The 14,651-nt window shown below is 43.2% G+C and overlaps 1 protein-coding gene across 1 annotated transcript in view; it reads left to right on the top strand.

Moving 5' to 3' along the window:
- Window positions 1-1,047: 1,047 nt before the first annotated feature.
- Window positions 1,048-14,651, top strand: part of LOC121859491 (protein toll-like) — a 45,619-nt gene continuing 32,015 nt past the window's right edge. Inside the window, exon 1 of the mRNA XM_042356333.1 lies at window positions 1,048-1,364. The gene's annotated coding sequence lies outside the window, so the exon portion shown is untranslated. The remainder of the gene's footprint in view (window positions 1,365-14,651) is intronic.

Here is a 14,651-nt window from a genome sequence, read left to right as displayed (position 1 = left end):
TTCTGCTCATGTTAGTCTGTCATAACACCCGGCTAGCAAGTACTTTTCACCACTTCCCACGCTACGTTTATTGCTAGACTTAACAGCCTTTCTCGTTCGCCGATTGCTCAAAACACTGCAAGGGGTCTTTGGGCCTATTGCAGCCTCCTTTATTCTTATGTTAATCAGCTTATGGTCTCGATCCCGTCCTGGCAGAAATCTTATTTGTAATTACACGAGTACACTGTACACTTATCAAGCCCGAAAAATACCGTGTTTTGGAAATGGCTTGGGGTCCTCTTGAAGGGCATTTACTGTGGAATAACACGGCAGTTAATTTGATACGAGTTATTAATTCCAGAAGACATGTTACTGCAGTGGAATTGTTAAAGGAAGCCAGAGTTACGAAATCGTGACGTCACTTATCGTGCACACGAAAGTGACACCAACGCAGGACGCCGCAGGAGACTTGGCACACTTGTTTGACTCGATGAGTTGCCTATAGTATCCAGATAAAAAATTATTGTACAATTTTATTATATTTTTTCATTTATATATAGCGAATATATTACAACAGATTATTCATCCCTAGTTAATTCAATATGTGTGATACTTATTGTAATGTCTTATTAATAACAGGTGCTTATTATCAAGTAATTTACCTACCTACCACACTACACTTGTTTCTCCACAATTCAATTAAATTTAAAGACATTAGCCATATGATGCCTAAACACGGCAGTTTAGTCAAGCAAGAACATAGAATTTGTTTACATATTCCTTATTCTATGTTTAATAACTATAACGTTTACACTAAATATATTTGTTTTCAAATTACTTAATTACCATAAGTCACTGACATTACCATCACACCAAGCATAAATATTATCAAATAATGTATAAGGATATAACAAAATAAAAGATATCATTACGATGATAATTGGACTATTAGTGTCTGATGAAGGATTTATGAGAGCTTCAGTGAACAAGGAGAGAGGTCTTCTCGAGTCCTCGCGGATAATGCCACTAGGCAACTCGAGGGTGAGTGGTGGTGTGTAGCAGCGACTTGGGACCACTCAGCCACTGTTGTGTTGTGGTTGAGTGCTGGGAGGATGAGCGTGTTGTCTGTCCAGCTCTAGTGGTGCTACTACTGCAACTTGAACACAACAACTACAATTAATAAGCCTCAGTGACAATTTATCGACTAACTTTCTGTATCCAACCAATGAAAACTGATACTGTGGTGGATTTCACAGGTAGTGGATGAAGCATCAGCAAGTGGTTTGGCCTGGCCTTGTGGACGCGTGTGTTACCACTACGTCTGTGGGCGTGTGTGTGTGTAAGGGAATCCCAGCAGACTCTAATTCTCATTCATTCATCATGAGGTGAGTGGCTGACACCTGTAACCCTGTATATTCAGATCAAGGATTTTGTTTACAGGTAACCAATGTACTGGTGTATTGTCATAAAGGCGGCATAGATATGTTCAGTAATATCGTCATGCCAAGTTCACATTGGTGCAGCATGTATTGTACCTAAACAATGGAGGTAAACAAACTGGACATACATACGTAGGAGGTAAACAAACGACATACATACGTAGACACTGAAAGTTCACAAACAACCTTAAAAATCGATTTGAAAAGATAGGCAGTTTTGTTTTTCATCTTTATGCTATAACAAGAACGAAGGACATTTTAATAGTATGCTAACCATTTTTGGGTAATTGTTTATTTTTTACTTATCCATCATAACTTTGATCGAGGCTTTCTTTTAAAAGAAAAGTTAATTTTCTCCTAATTGGGACTAGTTAAATGTCGAAAGAAAACTACTTGGAAAATATTATGCATGAAGTGTTAAGTCAGTATCGATGCGTCGTCTTGTAAATAGGGAGACGTCGTGGAGGCTGGCTGTATCATGTATATCTCCTTGGTGGTAAAGTAAAACTTATCAACCAAACTTGAACCTCCTGATTATACGAAACTCAGAAATGGACTTAAAAAAAGTGGTAGTAAATATACAGGTACTTTAAAAAGTGGTAGGCTTTGCCTCTGATGACAGTGGGGTCGAACCACAGATATATACATTACTCAAATAAAACAACACAGTACAGTACTAGGTTGCTTCCGCCTGCTAACCGACATCAATGTTGGATTTTGTCAGTTCGCAGGCGTCGGAGGACACGGTCTAATTGTCATTTCCGTAGTAAATCCCTTTTGTTTTTCATCGTATTTTCGACCGGGATCCGATAGATACAAATTCATTCAAGTAAAAAAAAATAAGTTAAGATAAATTCGTTGGCTGTAAAATAGTGGTAGCAGTGCGGGACATGAGTGCACTGAGTCACCGCCCCGCCCCCAAGGCTCTTCCTTTAGCTCAGACCTGTTTACTCTCACAGTGGGAGCCTGACGCTACCACACAGCTTTTGTTTTGTCCCAGATGGTGTGTAACTACAAGTTTATATTTGCTATCCCTTCCTTTTGAAGTTTATAATTGAATGAAGATGGTAACTGCACAATATATAAGTTGGATAATGGTGCAATAAGTACGTTGCTATAATGTTAGGTGATTGAAGCCTGAAATTATTACTATTTTTTTCCCTGGCTACAGGGATTTCGTAATCGGTATGTCTTTTTGCTTGTTATCGATTGTAATCTGTAATCTTGTTTTTAGACGATTAATTTATATATCAATATCAACTGGAAATTTAAGGAAACCGTACAAATGGTGTGTGTGTGTGTGTGTTAAAAGGATTACGTGAAATCCCTAGTTTTATGTATCAGGGGTTAGCTAAAATCCCTAGTTATAGATTCCCTAAAACGTATTTGTACCGTATTTGGTTGGATGATTACAAATGTCGAGAGTGTTCGCTTCGGAGAGTTTCTGGCAGATTTATGGCGCACTTTTTGATATAGCTTATCCAATGGGATGTGTTAGTTTCCAGGGGGGTGGGTGCGTCAGTTTCCAGGGGGATGTGTGTGGGTGCGTCAGTTTCAGGGGGTGGGTGCGTCAGTTTCAGGGGATGTGTGGGTGCGTCAGTTTCAGGGGATGTGTGTGGGTGCGTCAGTTTCCAGGGGGTGGGTGTGTGTTGGGATGTGTGTGGGTGCGTCAGTTTCAGGGGATGTGTGTGGGTGTGTCAGTTTCAGGGTGGGTGTGTCAGTTTCAGGGGGTGGGTGTGTCAGTTTCAGGGGATGTGTGTGGGTGTGTCAGTTTCAGGGATGTGTGTGGGTGTGTCAGTTTCCAGGGGTGGGTGCGTCAGTTTCAGGGGATGTGTGTGGTGTGTCAGTTTCAGGGATGTGTGTGGGTGTGTCAGTTTCAGTGGGTGCATCAGTTTCAGGGGTGTGGGTGTGTCAGTTTCAGGGGGTGGGTGTTTGGGTGGGTGTCAGTTTCAGGGATGTGTGTGGGTGTGTCAGTTTCAGGGGGGTGTGTGTGGGTGTGTCAGTTTCCAGGGGTGGGTGCGTCAGTTTCAGGGGATGTGTGTGTGGGTGTGTCAGTTTCAGGGGTGGGTGTGTCAGTTTCAGGGGATGTGTGTGGGTGTGTCAGTTTCCAGGGGGGTGGGTGTTTCAGTTAAAAGAGGGATGTGCGTTAGTAACAAACGACGAGCCTAATAGTTGGGGGTCGCCGGAGATACTGTAGTATTTCCTACAGAAAGATAGAAACGTTATATTTCAAGTCGTATAGTTCTTATTTACACGGGAAAAAATAATTACGCAATGATATTTAAAGTTGAAAATAAACATAAATTCGAGGTGGTGTTTTTTAGTAAGTATCTTTTAGTCGAGAGTTTGATAATTTCCTTTCAACATTCAGCTGGGTTGTAGTGGCTGTACAGTGTATGAGTTTGGACAACCAGTAGCAGCAGTCTGGTTGACCAGTAATTTACGCATTTTCATCTAGGATTGTGTGAAGAAATAGACACTCGCATTGAGGGAAGCAGAGCACCTGCTTAGGACGAGTTTTTACACACAGTATAGCAGGTGAGAGCTGGTTGGTGGTGGTCACGTTAGTCACCCCACACTGCGCCACAGTGAAAGTGCATCACTGGGAGGAAATTCCAGCCGGAGCACGACAACGTGTTTTGATTGCTAATGTGCAGCAGCGGCCACTACTGAGAAAGGCTAACAATATTTTGAGTGTACGTATATTGGTTTCATTTCAGTAACTTACAGTATTTTGTTTGTTTAAAGAGTTTAAGAAGCCACGTGCATATCCTTCAAGGCTTCTGCAGATGAGTTCAGTTATCAGATTGCTTTAGTTATTTACTTTATTTTTCGGACAATTTGTCCAGAGGCGAGGTAGTACAGTATTTTGCCTCGATAGTAGACCGTATTGTGTTTGTTATACGGGTAACATTTAACTTGAATTCTAATGCAGTTAATCAGGGTGTACCTTGTACTCTCTCTCTGTGTACTGGTTTGTAAATAATAACTAGAATGATGTTGCCTCTTTCTCTGCTGGAGGCGGTAGGTCAAGAATACCCACGGGTATGTGCGTGTGTATACGTAATAATGATAATTAACGGTTTATTGGGAGAACATGGCAGCCGAAGGGGTGAAAATGTACAATAAACAGATGGTAAAGGTTAGGTACATAATTATGTTGAAATAGGAGAGTAGGTCACATAATTATGTTGAAATAGGAGAGTAGGTCACTTGATTGACAAAAGCTTTCATTACAAAAAGAGAAGAACCTTGGAGTAAATATACATATATGGATCTGGTAGTATAATCAGTAGGTATAAAGGGTCAGTCTTGTCAACTGTATTGCGGGATTAATTTATGGTACCATACTGGATCATATATGTGTTGAAGCAGGGAGTGGTAATTGTTGCCCGAGTGATGGGGTGTGGGGGTGACTTGTGAGTATTGAATCCACCTTTTATTTATTTTTCTTATTTCTTGTATACACATATTGATACAGACGTTGGTCTACAACTTCGTGTTTCCTCCTCAACACCAGATTATCAACGATTCATTTAGAACCGTGTCTCCTTTTGTATTGAAAGCCATTGTTATTTTTTTTTGTCCATTGTATATTTTTCACCTCTGGCTGCTGTGCTTTTCAATAAAGCTTTGATAATTAAGATTATTATCATCATCATTATTATTAGAGCGTATTTGGGGCTGCTAACGCAGCTGGCTGAGCCAGCCTTCCCCTTCCTTCATCTCATCTCCCCACCAGGGTTTATCAACATCCTCCACCCCTTTAACAACAGAGTAAAACGACGATTAACTTAGATATACAAGTGACACTTTAAATTCGAAAAGAATAAAGCAAAGTGTTGGAGAGTGACGAGTTGGTCCTCCACGGTCACTGCCGAGACCTCACCAGCCAGGTCCCAGTCGTTGACCCTCATAAACAAAGGATAGACTCCAGCTACACCGGGGGAAAATGAGGACTCCCCGGCAAGCATGCTAAGTGAGAAACAAGAACACTTCAACACCCTGTGTGAGCTGGGAGACCTCAGGACCCGTGATAGGTGTAAAACAAGGAGCAGATTGTGACCACCTGGAGAGGTGAAATGACCAGAGAACTATCATGGCACTTATAAGTAAAAGAAACCTGCTGTACTGTGGGATGGGAGTGATCTTGTCAGAGCCATTTAACAGACCAGCAAGACTCCGCTGCATGATGACAACATTTACCTCAGGATAGCAAGTACGAGAACTTCATTGTTAGACGCGAGTTAGTAATTTACAAGTGATCGCGGGCCCTTCATTGCCTTGCTGTGAAAGTTTGAACGCTCGTGACAGCGTACAGCGAATGAGGGTGCACCAAGTCCGTAGACTTGCATCATTTCCTCATCGTAAATAAAATTTTTAATTAATGCCTTCTTAAAGAAACCATCGACATGGGACCAGGTTTGTTCCACTGTACAATTTGTTTGCGATTTTTCCACCAAGTTTGATGAAAAACGATTGTGCCGTTTCGGCTGCCCAGAACAGACAGACAGACAGACACACTGCTAGTCCTAAAGTATATTAGATTAGAAAACTATTTGGGTCATGAAGATTAGGAACCCCAGTTTAATTCCCCGAATGCTATTTTTTTACAGGGATTAGCTCAGCCGGGCACAGGTAAATAAAAATTTATAATACAAAATACAAAATTGAAAGTAAAATAATAATAATAACACTGCAATAATAATAATAATAATAAAGATATACAAAAATGAAACAAAGATCAAAAGTGAGAAATGATATACCTGTACTGTATGCTTGTTGTGTTGTCAATAGTAAGAGAAACAATTTGAGACCCTGCAATTGTGTGTAAATGAGGCAGAAAGTCAGATCAGCAACCTGGGTCTTGGTAAAAAATTTCGCGATGCCATATAGCAGCAGGGTCTACCATTAACCTACCCCCTGCCAGGTAACACTGAGGTGTGTAATCATCTGGTGAAATAAACTGAGGTTCTTAGTCTTAAAGTGGTTCAATATTATTCGTTTTATTTATTATTTGATAAAGTTCTCCCCCAATATAAAAGTTAGCGAAGTTTAATCATCACCAGCCACATCAAGTGCTGGGTCACCTCTCATTCAAGTTTCTCTATTTTGAAGAGGAAGGGAGAGGTATGTGGTGCAGGGAGAGGGAGGGAGAGAATGTATGTGGTGCTGGGAGGGAGGTGCGTGGTGCAGAGAGAGAGAGAGAGAGAGAGAGGTGCGTGGCGAAAGCAAAAGGAAGCAACGTAATGATAATGGTCAAGATAGTATATAAGTGAAAACAAGAACAAGGTCAAGTCACTGGAGGCGTTAATCCTGTCTACACTCCCTTACATTACCTCCTCCTGGCTGATTTGTTTTTGTTTTTCACTGCGAATAAAGCTGATCGGAAACACACAATAAAGCTGATCGGAAACACACAATAAAGCTGATCGGAAACACACAATAAAGCTGATCGGAAACACACAATAAAGCTTATGTTATGTATCGTCAATCCCCACAACAGTCCGAGAATCAACCTTACCATCCACCAAGACCAAACTCACTCTTATCTACGACTCTGAACCGATAAACAACAACGGCGACATCTGTTGGTCGGAAATGCCTAGTGCCATCCACTGACTTGACACACACACACACACACACACACACACACACACACACTCTAGAGTATAATAACAAGATAGAACGGTATTTATTCGCCGACTGTAAAATTACTTAACATAGTGGAGGTTAGGAGAAAGATATTATCTCTTGCATCTTAAATTAAATTGGTCAACTCGTGTACATGTTGTATATATCTCATTTCACGTTAATTTTTATTATCACTTCTGGTCTGGTTAATGTGATGTCGATAGGTCCATCTGATTCAGCTGATGATTAGCCCCTAGCTTAGTTCACCTCAAGATTAGCCCCCTAGCTTAGTTCACCTGAAGATTAGCCCCACAGCTTAGTTCACCTCAAGATTAGCCCCCCAGCTTAGTTCACCTCAAGATTAGCCCCCCAGCTTAGTTTACCTCAAGATTAGCCCCCTAGCTTAGGTCACCTGAAGATTAGCCCCACAGCTTAGTTCACCTCAAGATTAGCCCCCCAGCTTAGTTCACCTCAAGATTAGCCCCCCAGCTTAGTTTACCTCAAGATTAGCCCCCTAGCTTAGGTCACCTGAAGATTAACCCACTCCGTCCCCTCTCCACACCCCTTCCCTCCCTCTACCAACTACTCCATACCAGATAAATAAACATTGGTTATTGTATCTCAACCGGACGCACACCCAGACAACCTGACACCATCTTCTAACACACAGACAACCGGACACCATCTTCTAACACACAGACAACCCGGACGCACACCCAGACAACCGGATACCCTTTTAACATGCTTCCACACCTGCCCGCGTGTACCCCACACCTGCCCCGCGTGTGCCCGCGTGCCCCACACCTGCCCTGCGTCCTACCCCCACACAGGCCCCTTATTGTACGGAAGGAAGACTTGATTTAACGTCATTAGTGTCAGATAAACAAACTATTGACCAATCTTAGACGTCAGAGGAATCCGTTATGACTGTAGAAGCACAAATAGATTAAAAGCGCTACAGTATACGACTACATAAACCGTTGAGTGAAGTATGTAGAGGCGAGGCGAGGCTATGGATGTACTGCGTTGGTTTTGTAGCGATTATTATACCGTATCCGGGCTAGGTGAGATACTACGGTCCGATTGAATGCTGGCGAGTCCTACTATAAAACTCGCTGGATATGGTGTAGGTGAGATAGGGCGTTCCGGTTGAATGCTGGCGAGTCCTGCTGTAAAAACCACTGTATCCGGATGTAGTGTAGACGAGAGAGGGCGTTCCGGTTGAATGCTGGCGAGTCCTACTGTTAAAAAAAAAAAAAAAACATTGTATCCGGAACTGGAGTAACCTAGACTATAGTGGATTGTCTGAGGTGCGCACGTGAGTTTTGTTATGTTTTTGTCAGTAATGGCGGGTAGTGGCAAGGTCTTGGGGGCAGCACACGACCGCTTATCTTACCTCATGATACAAAAAATGGGTCGTGGGGGGAATGGTTGGAGAATCAGATCTGTACTTCATTCGTTTTTGCTTCTATTATAATGCATGCAAGTTATGTTTTGTTTACTCCTGGATATAACAATATTACCCTCAAGTTACTTAATGTTTGTAAAGGACTTATGTTTATGGACGTTTCTCGTGGTGTATAGAAGCTCGCGAGTGTGTGTGTGTGTGTGTGTGTGTGTGTGTGTGTGTGTGTGTGTGTGTAAAAAAAAGAAGAAAATTTGGCGATTTTCTATTTCGGGAAATGTATCGATATATTTTCCCCCGACAAAATAAAGATGATGGATGTCCTAGATATAAGAGGACTCCTGAAAATGGCGTCCTTAAGCTACGACACAAAGATGGCGCTCCGTGTGATGTCGAGATTGCAAAGTGATTCTATCCCGAGTTGATTAGTGTTCATGGTGTTATTTGACCGGGAAAATGACATAAGCGTATTTGGAACTGGACTTTTGTTTATTTTTTTATTTTCCCGCGGACAGGTGCTACTTCATTGTGCACCCTATACTTATCCTGTGAGCGGCAGTGTAAAGCGGATTACAGAGTAGAGGTCACAAGGGGTGTTTATCGGACCTCAGTGATCAAGCTATTATGACAGTGTTTACGTCAGTACATAGAAGTTTGTTTAGGTACTAGATGCGAAGTGTGGATACAGCTTTAGTGTATATCAGCTATCTTACCGTCAGATATAAAGTGCTGTGCCGGCGTATATAGTACAGTATACTTGGATCTGGGTGGAGGTGGAGGGGGTGAGGTGTGTGCCGTTGCTGCCAGGGTCACACTATACACGCACTGCTGTTTGTAAGTTTCAGTGGGTGTGGTACTGTTGTTGTTGTGATAATATATTTAATGTTTAGGGTCTATATGAGGGGATTTACTCTTAACATATACGTTTCATGTGATTTGTTTCAATGTAGTGATGTTCAGGTAAGTACAGACTGTGGCGGCCTCGTGGATGTGAGGGACAGCTTCACCCACCTACTTGGTATGCTCAAGTTTAAGTGTTTATCGCCTCTTATGCGTACGGTATTTGGCCACACTCCTTTGTCTTATTCTCTTCGTATACAATGTTTACTTTTTATGTTACAGTCCCATATCGTACTGTATTAGCGTCACTGTAAGCCCAAATTATATAGTTGGCTGTTAAATTTTGTATTATAGAAATAAAAGAGAATATTCATTTTGTATAAATGGGGTGGGTGGTGGGGAGGGCAGCGTAGTGAGGTGTGCTGGTAAAACCCGTGCCGGCCACCCTGGCCTTCTTCACCTGCCCCTCTCCTACCCACCTCAGGATCCTGTTGCTATGACTCGTTCCTGGTGTTTGAGGATGGCGCTGCCTCCTAATGTTTGCATGCACCATGACGGCAGAGGTTCAACGTGGCAGGGGATTTCATTTGCCTCACTAGGTGGATGGGAGTTAAATAGGTTTGGTTTTCCTGTCACATCTGCTGTATGCTTGGCACCTACTCCGACCTGGACTTGGGCAACACGCGTGCAACAACCCTAAGCCGAGATAAAGGTTAGTAATGCCACCGCTTTTTTAGCAAACACTTGCGAGCCGGACCTGCCACTGAGAGGAGGGTGACCAAGGTCAGAGGGACTATGAACCCCTGGTGAGGCGTCGCATAATAACAGTGGCCGGGCCTTCCCTCCCTCCCTCCCTCCCTCCCTCCCTCCAACACGAGAGAGAAACTGGCGGCGGGGCACGTGGGTAGGTACAGTACTAGTGACAGGGTAGTGCAGTATTCATTAGGTTTATTATGGTCTGCCATCATTGTTTACAGCATCCTGGTACTGTATCATTGTTTACAGAATCCATGACTTTTTGGGTAATTTTTGCGACCGACCTTTGTGATACGCGATAAGAATTTTTACAATTTGATTATTAATTTACCTTTACCTGAGGCCGAACTGCTCTACCATCAGCTCCTATCATTAATGGTTCCTACGAGTGACCGGAGGGATATAGCGATCGATAGGTATACAATATGTCTATCTGTAATGGGAAGTTAACGAAATTAAGTCTACCGCCAATTATTTTTTTCTTTTTGTCAGCGAAATTTTACGCCATTCTGTAGATGACGACGATGATTCAAGATGGTTCTGTTCGGGTGATTACGACTCCTTGTTTCTTAGGTGTAATAAACCATAGCGAGACCCAAGACAGTTGGTTTATATACTCTGTCAGTGGTCAGTTAAACCAGTACAATCCTCACCCTATGTTATGTTAGCTACAGTACCTCTCGAGTTGCTCTGAATAAGATGGTGTAATACATGACATCTATACCTGGCTATCTACCATTGGCTGTTGACAGGTTTATAGGTATTAAAATGGCACTGCTTGGTTGGTTAGGGTGTTGTGAGAGAGGGTAGAAGGGAGGAAGAAGCTCTCGACGGGGTTCAAGTATACAGTGACGTTCTGTTTCCTGGATCTCTTGGAGTATATTTATTCAACATCTGGGGTCGCTAAACAGTCACTTCCACGTTAGCTTTGTAGTGTTGACCTCCTGGGATAATGAATGTTGAGGTGGTATAGCGGCGGTGGTGGTGGTGGTTATCATAAACGGATACTGACTTGATTATTACCCTTGGGAAAGCTGTCGTAGAAGCTGCCACTCTTCCTCCCTCCCCCACCTGTTTCCTTTCCCTTCCCCCCTCCCTTCCTTGCCTTCCCCCTCCCTTCCTTGCCTTCCCCCCTCCCTTCCTTGCCTTCCCCCCTCCCTTGCCTTCCCCCTCCCTTCCCTTCCCCTCCCTGCCTTGCCTTCCTTTCCTTGCCTTCCCCCTCCTTTCCTTGCCTTCCCCCCTCCTTTCCATCCTTGCCTTCCTTCCTCCCTCCCTTGCCTTCCCCCCTCCTTTCCTTGCCTTCCCCTCCCTTTTGCCTTCCCCCCTCCCTCCTTCCCTACCTCTCTTCAGTGTAGACCCTCGCTTCTCAACCAGGTGAATGACACAGCATTTACTCCACCTCCGGGTATAGGTTAGGTTAAGTTTAGTTAGGCTAGCTCAAGGTACTCTAGGTTAGGTTTGGCTAGTTAAAGTTAGGTTAGTTAAGGTATATTAGCTCAAGTTTTGTTAGGTTAAGTCGAGTTAGTCAAGTTAGGTGAGGTTTGAGTAAGTTAGGTTAGGTCAAGTTAGGTTATGTTTGGTAAGTTAAAGTCATTAATTCAAGTTAGATTAAGTTAGGTCAGATTAAGTTAACCAGGTGAACGACAGAACACTTAACTCGATCATCTATCATCAGGTATACGACACACTACAGACTACACCATCATGGGAGCCTTAACAGCCTTTAAATACTGTATCAAGTTCCGTAAAAAAAAAAACAATTCACTGGTAAAACCCAACTCCAGGATTTATAAAAGATAGTTTTTTTTTATTACGTCAATAGGAAGCAGTTACCACATAGCTACTAAAGGTTGTTGACTGTATGTTAAGTCTTAGGGCCAACTTGTGTTCATGGGTCAGTGTTGATGAGCTGTGGCTTCATGGGTCAGTGTTGATGAGCTGTGGCTTCATGGGTCAGTTTTGATGAGCTGTGGCTTCATGGGTCAGTGTTGATGAGCTGTGGCTTCATGGGTCAGTGTTGATGAGCTGTGGCTTCATGGGTCAGTGTTGATGAGCTGTGGCTTCATGGGTCAGTGTTGATGAGCTGTGGCTTCATGGGTCAGTGTTGATGAGCTGTGGCTGGTATATACAGTACAGACATTATTGGAAGTATAGTTATTGTTGACCTTATACCTGCCTGTCATTACTAAAAACACACATACCACATATTATGCAGCCACATTTATGCACTCATACATACAAAAGCACACACACTAACACACTATTCTACTCTACACTAATTAGAGGTGTTTAGAGGCGTATATATCAGCAATTGAGGGCGAGTTTCAGATTCAGATTTGACCCGCGAGGAGACTGGCTTATTGGGCGCCTCCCGACATCCTGTGCAAGGCGAAGCGCAATAGTGTTTACAGCGTCCAGCAGGGAAGTGTCGCCTACCTCTTGATGGTGATCCTTAAGCTGGTGTGAATACTCCTGGGGGATACGAGGAACGGAGTAGGAGGAGGGGGGGGCGAGGGAGAGTGGGTAAGGGAGTAAAAGTGCGGATGAAGGAGTGAGGGTGGGTGAAGGAAGGGGAGGGTAGGTGAGGGAGTAAGAGAAGGGAGAGTGTCAATTTCTAATGACTCACTCTCTCTCTCTCTCTCTCTCTGTTGCTAGGGCCACGGCGACTGTGAGGGTAGGGCGTAGCACACACACACACACACACACACACACACACACACACACACATAACCCTTTCAATATACACCGTTCTGCCGCCACCACCACAACGGCGCAGACATACATACATACACACACACATACATACATACTAATACGTACATGTTACATAGATACCGTACACCTTTTATACAGTAATAATTATCATACAAATTCACATTGTTTTTAGCATGCATAAAAACACTATATAAAGTGTGTAGTGTGTGTCTGTCTGTCTGTCTGTCTGTGCCTCATTTCACGCCGTCGAAAATTTGTTTACAATGGCGATATCTTGTAGACCTGAGAGTGAGCGAGAGTTACAGAGAGAGAGAGAGAGAGAGAGAGAGAGAGTAAATTACAGAGAGAGAGAGAGAGAGAGAGAGAGAGAGTAGGAATCATTTGCCAGCGGAAATTCTTGAATCTTTTTTTTTTTTAATCTTGTGGTTGAGGTGGGAGTGTCCATGGGTGTGGCGAGACTAAATTTGCTGTTATTCCTGCAATCTCTCTCTCTCTCTCCCTCTCCCTTTCTCTCTCCCTCCTCTCTCTCTCCCTCCCTCCCTTCTTTCCTCTCTCTCCCCTTCCTTCCTTCCTCTCTCGCTCTCTCTTTAGGGGAGGGAGGTCGAGTCTCATCTCAATTTTCTTCCATTAAATCTACCAATTAATTATTATTGTAGGAAGTAGAATTCTAAGATAAATACGCACATTTTTACTGTAATACCCGGGTCTTTATTTACGGTATAAGGAAGGTACAGATAGGTGGGGGTCTTATTTACGGTATAAGGAAGGTACAGATAGGTGGGGTCTTTATTTACTTGTATAAGGAAGGTAATAGATAGGTGGGGGTCTTTATTTTTACGGTATAAGGAAGGTACAGATAGGTGGGGGGTCTTTATTTACGGTATAAGGAAGGTACAGATAGGTGGGGTCTTATTTCCGGTATAAGGAAGGTACAGATAGGTGGGGTCTTATTTACGGTATAAGGAAGGTATAGATAGGTGGGGGGTCTTATTTACGGTATAAGGAAGGTACAGATAGGTGGGGGGTCTTATTTTACGGTATAAGGAAGGTACAGATAGGTGGGGGGTCTTATTTTACGGTATAAGGAAGGTACAGATAGGTGGGGGTCTTATTTACGGTATAAGGAAGGTACAGATAGGTGGGGGTCTTTATTTACAGGTATAAGGAAGCTGTACAGATAGTGGGGTCTTATTTTACTTGGGTATAAGGAAGGTACAGTATAGGTGGGGGGGGTCTCTATTTATTTGGGTATAAGGAAGGTACGGGATAGTGGGGGGGGTCCTTTCTATTTACTTACAAGGAAGCTGCACAGATAGGTGGGGGGCCCCATTTCACGGTACAAGGAAAGGTACAGATAGGTGGGCCCTATTTACGGTAAGGGTGAATGGCCAAGATAGGTGCGGGGGTCTCTATCTACGGGTATATGAAGGTACAGATAGGTGGGGGTCTTGTTTACGGTATAAGGAAGGTACAGATAGGTGGGGGGTCTTATTTACGGTATAAGGAAGGTAACAGATAGGGTGGGGGTCTTATTTCCGGTATAAGGAAAGGTACAGATAGGGGTCTTATTCGGTATAAGAAGGTACAGATAGGTGGGGGGTCTATTTTGGCGGTATAAGGAAGGTACAGATAGGTGGGGGTCTTATTTACGGTATAAGGAAGGTACAGATAGGTGGGGGTCTTATTTACGGTATAAGGAAGGTACAGATAGGTGGGGGTCTTTATTTACGGTATAAGGAAGGTACAGATAGGTGGGGGTCTTTATTTACGGTATAAGGAAGGTACAGATAGGTGGGGGTCTTATTTCCGGTATAAGGAAGGTACAGATAGGTGGGGGTCTTATTTACGGTATAAGGAAGGTACAGATAGGTGGGGGTCTTTAT

This window comes from Homarus americanus, unplaced genomic scaffold, assembly GCF_018991925.1.
Source record: "Homarus americanus isolate GMGI-L3 unplaced genomic scaffold, GMGI_Hamer_2.0 scaffold7626, whole genome shotgun sequence".
Lineage (NCBI taxonomy): Eukaryota > Metazoa > Arthropoda > Malacostraca > Decapoda > Nephropidae > Homarus > Homarus americanus.
Note: the sequence above shows the minus strand (reverse complement) of the source record. Positions and strands in the feature narration are given on the sequence as shown.